This window comes from Helianthus annuus, chromosome 10 (assembly GCF_002127325.2).
Source record: "Helianthus annuus cultivar XRQ/B chromosome 10, HanXRQr2.0-SUNRISE, whole genome shotgun sequence".
Taxonomy (NCBI): Eukaryota; Viridiplantae; Streptophyta; class Magnoliopsida; order Asterales; family Asteraceae; genus Helianthus; species Helianthus annuus.
The window spans coordinates 154416915-154427736 of NC_035442.2; the positions used below are offsets into that span (position 1 = coordinate 154416915).

Sequence of the window (10822 nt, forward strand, 5' to 3'; positions counted from 1 at the left end):
CCATGTTTCCATGTGCTCCGTCAGGGTAGCGCCCATTATATCTTGCCGACACCACATAGGGGTCGCGCTCATAGCCGTAGTTGTATTGTGCTTGTGACGGTTCGAACGGGTTGTAAGCCGTCGGACCCGTATAAGCAGGTATGGGTTGGTCATACCCAAATGGTGGCGAATTTCGTGCAGCTGGTGCGGAGTTCGCCTCCTGTATAGGACTTGAAGGTCCTTCTTCTTGTAGCGGCGGATAGTGGCTACTACTAGAATGTCGAGGAGTGCTGAAGTGGATACCCCCTCCTCCTCGTGTAGACATACGAGCATTTGTCCTCCTACGCCTCGGCGGATCAGGTATTACTGGTTGTGCCGGTGGCGGAGGTGGTGGCGTAACTGCCTCAAAGCGTGAATCCTCAGAGGGATCCTGTGGATGTCTCGGTTGTTGAGATGTCTGTCGAGATGGCGTGTAGTACCATTCATGTCGGTCAAACATCGCTTGGAAACTGTCAGGTCCTTGATAGGGCGTTCCATGGAAGGATGACCCATCAGAAACTTCTATCGGATGCGTGGGCGTACCACGAGCTGGTTCAGTAGGATCCTCATCTTCCTCCATGGGATCTTCAGAAAAGTGGTCTTGTGGACCAAGCGGAACAAATCCTGAAGGTTCCTGTATGTAGTCAGCTGGATTAAACTGACCTATGTAGTATGGAGTAGGGTCGCCGTAATTTCGGTGTGATACCGAACGTTGTAGAGGTATGAAGGAAGGTTGTGGGTTATTGGGATCATTTTCTGAATCTGGCCCAAAGGAGTGCCGGTAGGATGGCGTCGAGCTGTGCGAAGTGGAATGCCTCGCGGGTTCGTAAAGATCTCTTCGTCGTTGTGGTTCTTCGCTCCTTGTCATCGAAGGCTGTCTTGTACCAGATGGTCCAGCTTCGTTATCGTGATGTGTCACGATTTCTCCTCGGCCTCTTCTTCCCCTTCCTCTTCCTCGGAATATAACAGGTGGCATTTTCCTGCTTAAAACTTATTAAAAATCGAATCGAAAATTAAAGACAAAAAGGAGTATCAATCCGAATTTGTCCTAAGTTCTTGTCTAGACTCAAGTATGTGCAATTGTGTCACTGAGATTAAACACAATAGGATAGTGTTTAATTCACTCAATGTTGGCTCTGATACCAACCTGTCACACCCCGATTTCCACGTGTCTCACCGGTGGGCCCGGTGGGGGATTACCGTGACGATGTTGGCAACAATATAGTCAAACCACACAATTATATAATGCACAGCGGAAGCATAAGATAAATATATAAACTTCAACCTCTGATTGTAATATCAAAATGTATTACAGGGGCTGAATATATCCACAGTGGATCGTAAATAAACATAAAGTATTGTTCCATCAGATACTGCAATCAAGCTTGCGAGACTTATCCCGACGCTAGGGAGCTAATACCAGCCAATTACGTTTAGGTACCTGCACTTAATCTTTTTGGGGAAAATACGTCAGTTTACACTGGTAAATACATTCAACTGACACATTTGAAAATGTTTATTAAAATTGATTTGAATGCACAAGGCACAAACTCTTTTATAACTTGGGAAAATTCATAATGATCTTGTGAACGTTTTACATGTTCTTTTATGCGTTCAGTAGCCCGGGTCGTGCCGGGTTAAAGATTTATAGACACACCACGTTTGCGTAAAACCGTAGTATAAAAACCAACGGCTACGTCTTTTAATTTTAATGTCGACACTTTATACCGGGTGTACGCCTACACCGGGATGTCGATGGTCGTGGCCATTTCGTAAAATGATGCCGAGGATATCCGGGACAACGGTCATTAAACCCCCCCAAAGGCTTATAAGCAACAAAACTGTTTAAATGAGCCGATCATATTTAATCAATTAACCACCTAAGCGATGGAATTATATAATGCTCAATCAAGCGGTATTAATATACCGTAACCCAAGCCCATATAGGGGAAATAAGTTAAAGTATTTACCTTTGCAAGTATAAATCCTTAATTTAGATCAAGTCACCGATAGCTTTTACTGGGGCTCCTAATCTGGAACGAAGGTTTTAATTAACCTCTTAGAATCCTAACGGTCCTTATATTAGCCGTAGCTTAAACCGGTTGATTCCGATACATAGATATGGTTAATTCGCACGAAAAGGCGAAAACCGAGAATGAAGTATGATTTGGACCCAACAAGTTCAGTGACTTGTTTTATATGGGTTTATAGTTCATACTCTGGATTTTGGGGTTCAAATAATATAATTTGACACATATCGGCTATTGCACGAAAACTAGTTCCATGGGCCGTACCGTGTGCGCAAATAGGCGAAACGGTTAACCATAAGTGTCCTACGCTTATTTCCTAAGTCAATATGGCTTAAAAGTATTTTGGTATCAGTAGGATACCTTCCGTAATGCCCGTAACGAGTTTAAGTTTATATTATGCCCCGTAGGGGCTTTTCGGTCATTTTAAAGACTTTAAAAGGGCTTTTCGAGTTCTACAGGAAATCTGAGTTTCCCGAACAGCTTATAAAGCTTAAAATACTTTATTTATTATTTAAAACCAGTGGCAACTGGAATCGGGTCAAAAGACCTTGTAGAACTCCTGTTTTGGCCAAAAAGGGCATATTCGGTATTTACCGAACCGTAGCCATAACCGCAGGTTATGAGCAAGGTAAAAATTATTAAAAATCTTTAAAATTCCCAAAATATTATTTTACCGCAGTGGGTAAAAGTTTTGGTGACGAAACTTGGGTTAGATGGGCGTTATGCTAATTGCGCCGTTAATTACAAAACTTTCTTAAAAGTGCGCCTTTTAGCGTAACTCTCATTCTAGACCTCGGATTGACGTGAAACTTTAAGGACATGCTTATAATTTAATAAGCAAGGTTTTGGTCCGTTCACATGTCCGAAATACTCGTTTTAATTTTAAAAGGCCGTTACGGTCAACTTTTAGGCGAATGACGGAATTGCGCAAAAGACTCGGATAACTCATGAACTGACCACAGAGGTTTATACCAACATGTGACCTGGTCCTAAGAGAGTCCTAAGGTATATTTATACCTCACTAAAACGGGTCAGAACTGAAGTCAAAGCAAAAGTCAAACTTATGCGACTTTCGGCTCCGAACCGGTTCAATATAGTAAATGATCGATTCAAACGAGCGCAAACAGGTTTATATACTTATTATCATGTTTTATGATTGTCAAAACAGGTTCCATAACATATACATTACAGATTATGCATAAATCGCTAAAATAGCTTTCTGTTGACTTTTTAACCGCACGTTTGACTCGACATTTGACATAGTTAGAGTGGTGATCAGGGGGAACCATTTTAGAGGTTTATTACCCACATAAATACCAACTCATAACCACTTTCGATTCGTCATAAGACTGAACCATTACTGATTTATTGTAAAGTCAAACCGTATTTACGACGGTTTGGTTCTTAGCCATTTACTAAGGAAATGTGAAACCACAAAGGTTGAATTACTTACAGAAGCTTAAGAGAAGACTTAAGAACACAGAGGAATGCTTTAGAGCTCTTGGAATGATCAGATGGGTGAGTTTTGAGTGTGATGAACTTATGTTCACAACCTTGCTATTTATAGCCAATGTTAAGGTCCAAGATCATCACAACTCAGCCTATACTGATCATGGATGATGGGCATATGTCCCCTAAGGTGTATGGGTCAAATGTAGGGTGCCCATGCCTCATTTATTGGCTCATGATCGTTCAAAAGCTCCAAAAGCCAAGTAGTTACCACAATTCTGCATCTGGGCACTTTACGCGGCCCGCATGGGAGTTCCCATGCATTTTAATGCGGGTCGCCTAAAGATCAAATATCAGTCGCGTATTTAAGGTGGCTCGCGGCCCGCCTCAACTTAACCATAACCTTCACGCGGGTCGCGAGAGGTTAAGGTTTCAGAAATTTTTAAATCTTTTGTTATGATTACAGAATCTGGCCATTAATAACGAAATCTTTCGTAATGATTCACCTGACCTTTCGGGTTTGAAGGGGTAACTTTGCGGTTTGGTCCTCGGTTATTTACCGATAGGGGCCTCGTGTTAATTACCCGCGCTATTAAGTCCCCGGTTTATTTATTAATTATATTGGAAAGCCTTAACTTTCACTGTTGACGCTTTTAACCCTTCTTCTACGAATTCGGTCGTAACTTTCTCGTTTCATATCGAAACTTCGCGAAATTCATATATATTATTTTAGTGAGGGTATAATACCGTTACAAAGTCTTTGGAACATTAAAGGGTCACTCAGAGGTATTATTAAACATGTTGACACAGTTAACCCCTGTAGTTTGTAATCTCTCACTTTCTTTCGCGTTTTGTTTTTGTACGATCTATAATTTATTCGTTTGAAGGTTTAAGCATTATTTAGGGATACTATACAGTATATTTACCCTTGTTGACATTTTATAACCCTCGAATTTATATACTTTCAAGGTTTGTCAAAATTAGTCCTTTATTTATTATAGATGCCACGTGTAAACAAATGACACGTGTTAACACATCATTGGACACAAAAATTCGAGGTGTTACAAAAGTGAGTGTTCCGTCATTCATGTCTACCACTGCTTGCGCGGTGGCTAGAAATGGCCTCCCTGATATGAGGGGGACTTCGGTGTCTTCTTCCATATCTAGTATGACAAAGTTGGCCGGGTAGACGAAATTGTCGACTTTGACCAATAGATTTTCAGCGACACCTTGCGGGTATTTGACGGACCTGTCGGCAAGTTGTATACTCATTTTGGTAGGGCTCGTTTTTCCTGGGCCGAGTTGTTTGAACATTGATGCGGGCATGAGGTTAATGCTAGCCCCAAGGTCGGCTAGTGCATTACGAATGGGGGATTCCCCGATCGAGCAAGGAATTGTGAAGCTTCCGGGATCAATCTTCTTTTGGGGGAGTTTGTTGAGTACGAGGGCGGAGCATTCTTCGCCTAGGTTAACTAATTACAATGATTCAATTTTCCTTTTATGAGTGAGGAAGTCCCTCATGAATTTTGAGTACTTAGGCATTTGAGTTAGGACTTTGATAAAAGGAATGTTAACATGCAATTGTTTTAATAAACTTTCGAATTTTGCGAATTGCTCATCGGTCTTTTGACGAATTAACCTTCCAGGGTACGGAACCGGAGGAGCCTTGGTAGGCTCTTGAAGTAGAGGAGAAGCCTTCTCTTGTTGGGGCGGTGTTGTGCTTTCCTCAGTTGGCGGTGGCGGAGCTTCTGCGGGACCCACGGTACGGTTTCTTAATGTTATGAGATGAACTTGTGCTTTTGGGTTTGTTTCGGTATTACTTGGTAACGCGCCTTGTGGTCTCTCGGAGAAATTTTGAGCTAGTTGATTTATTTGTTTTTCAATGTTTTGTATACTAGCTTGTTGATTTCTAAAATTCGATTCCAATTGTTGAAATTGATCCGAGTTTTTCTTTTCAGTGTCGGAGATGAGGCGAGATATAGTATCTTCAAGCCTTTCTCGTCCACTTTGTTGTTGAGGGAAATTTTGTGACTCATTTCTTGGTTGTCGAAAGTTTGTTCGTTGGTTTAGGCTTTGTTGGTTACTACTATTGTTGGGTTCTCGCCAACCAAGGTTAGGGTGGTTACGCCATCCTTGGTTGTAGGTACCCGTTGGAGGACCCGACGGCCTAGGTCTATTATCAATGTAGTTTACCGATTCTGGTTGATCATCTGTTTCTTTCATACAACTCCAATTTTCATGTGGCCCACCACACCCTTCACAAGCCATAATCGAGACCGTTTTTGTCATTTCTAACTTTTTAATTTTTGAAGAAAGGGCCTCGATTTGGGCTTGTAAAGACGTGCTTTCATCAACCTTATGGGCGCCCGGGGCAATAGATTTATCGCCTCGGGGAGTGTGCCACTGAAAATTGTTTTGAGCAATTTCCTCGATTTGATTGTATATTTCATGTGGGCGGCGATTACCTAAAAGTCCCCCGGAGCTAGAGTCCAGTGTTTGTCTCGTGTGTGGCAACAACCCATTATAGAAAGTGGATACTTGTTGCCATATCGCAAGACCGTGATAGGGACACTTTCGCAATAGCTCCTTGAACCTTTCCCAAGTTTCATATAAGGATTCCCCATCCTCTTGTGAATATGTATTAATTTCAGTCATTAATTTAGCCGTTTTAGCAGGAGGGAAATACTTATATAGAAACTTTTGGGCTAGTTCATCCCAGGTGTTTACCGAACCAACTGGGAGGGCGTTGAGCCAAGCTTTCGCTCGGTCTTTTAGTGAAAATGGAAACATTCGAAGACGGATGGCGTCATTTGATGCTCCATTGATCCGAAAGATATCACATATTTCTAAGAAATTAGTAATATGTAGATGGGGATCCTCGTCCGCAAGCCCATGGAAGGTTGCGGAGTTTTGAAGCATTTGAATCAAATGTGGCCGAAGTTCGAAGTTGTTAGCTTCAACATTCGGTGCATTGATAGTGGCGCCGAGATTACCCACGGTGGGCCGTAGGTAATCCATAAGGGTACGTTGATCCGCCATTGGAAGTGGGTCCCCCGAAACTTTCTCTTGGTTTTTAGCTTTAAGTCTTTTTCTGAGAAAGCGTTCGGGTTCTTCTAGAGGTTCTTTTATGTCTCTACTAGAACTGGAGCTCATACACTACGTAGAAGGTTCAGCTGTGGCATCCGGTTCCAAGTCCTGCAATAAAAACAGAAAAGAATGTTGGTCAGAAAGTTCACCACGGCCCCGTGCTCAGTGAACACGGCCCGTGGTCGGAGATACACTGATTTTTTTCCGGATCCCTGTTACTGGAAAGTTGGACACGGCCCCGTGTTGCACCTACACGGCCCCGTGCTCAGCCCTCTGTAACTTCGTAAAATATAAACTGCCAGTGACAATGCTAGGCACGGCCCGTGTCCGACCAGGCATGGCCCGTGCTGAGCCCTGCAGAAGCTGAAAAATTAAGAAAATCCTAAAAAAATAAAAAGAAAATAGAAAAATGATTAGGCCGTTTATTCCTAACTTTCTTAAAATCCTTGTGTCCTCGGAAACGGCGCCAAAAACTTGATGTGCGTAAGTGTGTATATGTTTTAGGTATATATTTTAAGCCCTTTTTACACTTTTTAGCCAAGATTTAAATTTATAAAACACGATATTTACTAACACTAAACACACATATGGGCAAGTGTACCCATCGTGGACGTAGTATAGTGTTGGTAAGATACCGAGGTCGTCTAAGGATACAAGAGCTTTTAGTACCGGCTTATCCTCAACGTCTAATCAATCAAAATGTTAGAAAAAGGTTTTTAAACTAAGAAAATAAAACTAACTAAAATGCTGAAAAATAAAATAGAAATAAAACAGATAGATAGGATGAATCACTTGGATCCGACTCGTGTGTAGTGTAACCTTTGATTATTTTTGCACTTTTGCACTTGTTTAAGAGATTATCTTAGTTATTGTAGTAGGCCCCTCTTTTGAAGGCGACGTTACCCTCAACCCAGTAGTTTGAGTCAGCAAGGATACAATCCTAAAGGGTCGGATTATTGAAAGATAATTAATTAAGTTATTAATGCATAATGTGGTAGGCCCCTCTTTTGAAGGCGACGTTACCCTCGGCTAAGTAGTCTGAGTCAGCAGGGATACAGTCCTAAGTAGCCGGGTTAAAGTTTTAATAGTAGTTTAACTTATGAGGGGGTCAAAGAGTTTGGACCCCCGCCATCCAATACCTTTGGGTATTGAAGGAGGTCCTACTAAATTTGACCCAGGTCCTTTGCAGGATCTATACACTGAACAATGGCAAGACTCTTACCAAACCATTCCCTTAACCTCCGACCAGGTAGCCAACATACCTCCATATAGAACGTGAAGATATGAATGGTGAAAATCTTTTATTTTATATAGACAGTAAAATAATGCCAAGACACCACGGACAAACGATAAGGAACAATCACCTTCAACATAAGAAACTAGTAATTAAAGTCATTAATACAAAACCAATTAAAAAGTGCAAAAGATTAAAAATAAAAATTATTACACTAAACACTTGTCTTCACCAAGTGATGTAAGAGACTTAGGCAAACATGGCCTTTGATTGTCAAGAACTCTTACGATCAATCTTGGATCCCGAGACGACTCACACACTCTATGATGGACAATGGATGATGGTGGTGGATGATGGTGGTGGGTGGTGGGTGAAGTGTGAAAGAGGTGGTGTGCCAAGGGATGAGTTGCAAGAGCTCCAAACACTCCTATTTATAGGCCGAACAGAAGCTCGGGCACGACCCTGTGTCCGCTGGGCACGGCCCCGTGTCCATCTGACTCTCTCTCTTCATTAATTGCAATTCACAATTTCAATAAATGCGCCTGCAGGAAGTTGACCACGCCCCCGTGTCCGCTGGGCACGGCCCCGTGGTGGGCAACAGAAGCTTCTATGCGTTTGTCTTTTCTGTTGTCACTTAGGCACAGCCCCGTGCTCACTGAGCACGGGGCGTGTTCAGTCTTCTGTCTTCTTTGTTTTGCTTGGGAAGATGTTGTCGGGAGGTCGAGCATGCCACTTTTGTTCCTTTTCTTGTATTTATGTTAGATTTAACTGTCTTTTTGCTTCTTTTGTTCGTTTGAGCTCATTTAGTCCTGAAAATACAAAAGGAAGACAAAAGCATACTTTTTCCAACATTAGTACTAAAAAAAGAGTTAGTTTTATGCCACAATTGATGTAATTTATATGTTGCATTTTGTGCACATCAACTGTCGTTGCTTAAAATGGAGCCCTATAATCTTTCACCGACCGGGTCCATCTTGTCACATTTCCATGTCACGTCCTAAGGCATTACTCATTGTGCTGGCAGCTTCACATTCCATACCATAGTCCATGGTCATCGTTTATGTCCCGATTAACTCGTAAGAGTTGACTCCCATACGTCGTTGACTAGGGTTAAAGATTCGATTGGAGTCAAATTGCTGATGTTCGTTGCTGGTAATCAGGGTCGTCCAAATACTGAAGTCGGTAAAGTACTACACTCATCCTCTTATCCATCGATCTAGCACGTTGATTGAGTAATACACGGTATGTTGCGAGAGTGTTGCAGCAGTGATCGCACTTCGGGAGCTACGACGTCAATACATTGAGTTCTAGCCAATGGAGTGGAGTGAGAAAGGTATCGACCAATCATTCGATGCTGCGACATCCAACTCACGGACATTCGTGCAAGCACCTAACATTCTACACAGTTCGCTAGGCGTTCGGATGGGTGCTCAGGTCATACTCGATAACATCAAGATTCATAAGGATTCAGAGAGGAGTGAAAACATCACGTTCAAGTAGGAGGCAATCATGGCTAGTACTCCTATAGATTTGTTTACGTTTCTCATGATCGAATAACAGAACAAAACCCCTTTTTCACTTGTTAAGGCTCACTGGGACTCGCATGCACCCCACATTATTATTATGTGTGCACCCACAATAATATTGTGATTTGCATGCTCACCTCAGTTCCTCCTGACTCGTGTCAAATGGTTCTTCAAACTCAGATGTCAAACGGAGGTTGTCAAAGTAATGAGGTCACAGAAATCCAAAGACTATGACATACTATCAACGCATCATAATGTAAACAAGCAATCCATGCCATCATGCTATAGTGACGAGTGTGTGTTCGTATGTTACATCATAAACAAATGTGTACTAGTCATGTAATGTATGCAACAGGTGAAAAAGACGAACCTTGCAATCTGGAGCTGAGTGTCATGGTCGTATTCTCGTTTTCAAAACTGTTCGGTTATAGGCTGGTCTTATAAAAACGTTTTTAAAACCAAGTTCACTATAACCAGTGGCTCTAATACCAAACTGTCACACCCCCAAAATACCACATGCGAGATCCCCCGCGAGGCGTGTGACGTACCAGGATCTAGCCACTAATCACATAGAACTCATAGTCAAAATTTCAAATAAAAGCTTTCATTTATTAATATAAAGTGTTACAAAACATTACTTATAACTTGTTGTGTTCAGCGGAAGCATAATACATGTTTAACTAAAACCCAAGTGTATGAAATCATCTAGTCTCGTTTCAAGTTTCCATGTTCCTCGACCCATGACCACTCCAGCCTCCCAGACAGCAAGTTCCACATCCACACGTATCAATAACCTGCGAGCATGCACACACGTGTATCAGACAACGCTGGTGAGTTCATTGTTTTACGATATCGTTAGTTACCAAGTGTTTAGTTCCGTTCATCGATTACAATTCCGAAAGTAATGTTGATAATAACTCGAGTACCGTACAAGATGGCTCCAGATTATTTTGCCCGTCCCCAATGCCCCATATCTAAGCATTGGTCATGATTAAGGTCGTTAGTTCATGCCCGTCCTCTCAGGTACGGTGTGAGGGTGCGAAACCCAATAGCGCTATCAACTAATACCCCGTTACCTCTCAGGTAACTATTCGGTATATGATGGGATTTGAAGTGATAGGAAAGAGTGTATTATCTAACATTTCAGTTTTACCCACAAGAGGTATTCCTCTCAGGAATACCCATTTGATTTACCCAAAAACCTATCCCTCGCAGGGATACCCAATGACTGTCCCACCCACCGGGAAGCATGCTTAAGAGGAATGAACTCACCTTTGGTTTGCTCGGTAAGATTAGTTACTCGTTTAACAGTTGATCAAACACGTCCTAACATGGTTACCAATGGCAGTCAGTTTCGTGTACACATAAATCACATATTCTTCGTACACCTTATACAAGTAGTGAACAAGTAAGGCACATATCATTACACAAGTTACAGCAAGTGTTCGAGCCATAAGTATACTCACGTCACAAGTTCG

General features: G+C 42.0%; 1 non-coding gene across 1 annotated transcript; it reads left to right on the plus strand.

Moving 5' to 3' along the window:
• Positions 1-6051: 6051 nt before the first annotated feature.
• On the plus strand, positions 6052-6158 carry LOC118483559. The gene has a single exon (XR_004870850.1). It is a non-coding gene; the product is annotated as a small nucleolar RNA R71 (small nucleolar RNA).
• The last annotated feature ends 4664 nt before the right edge of the window (positions 6159-10822 follow it).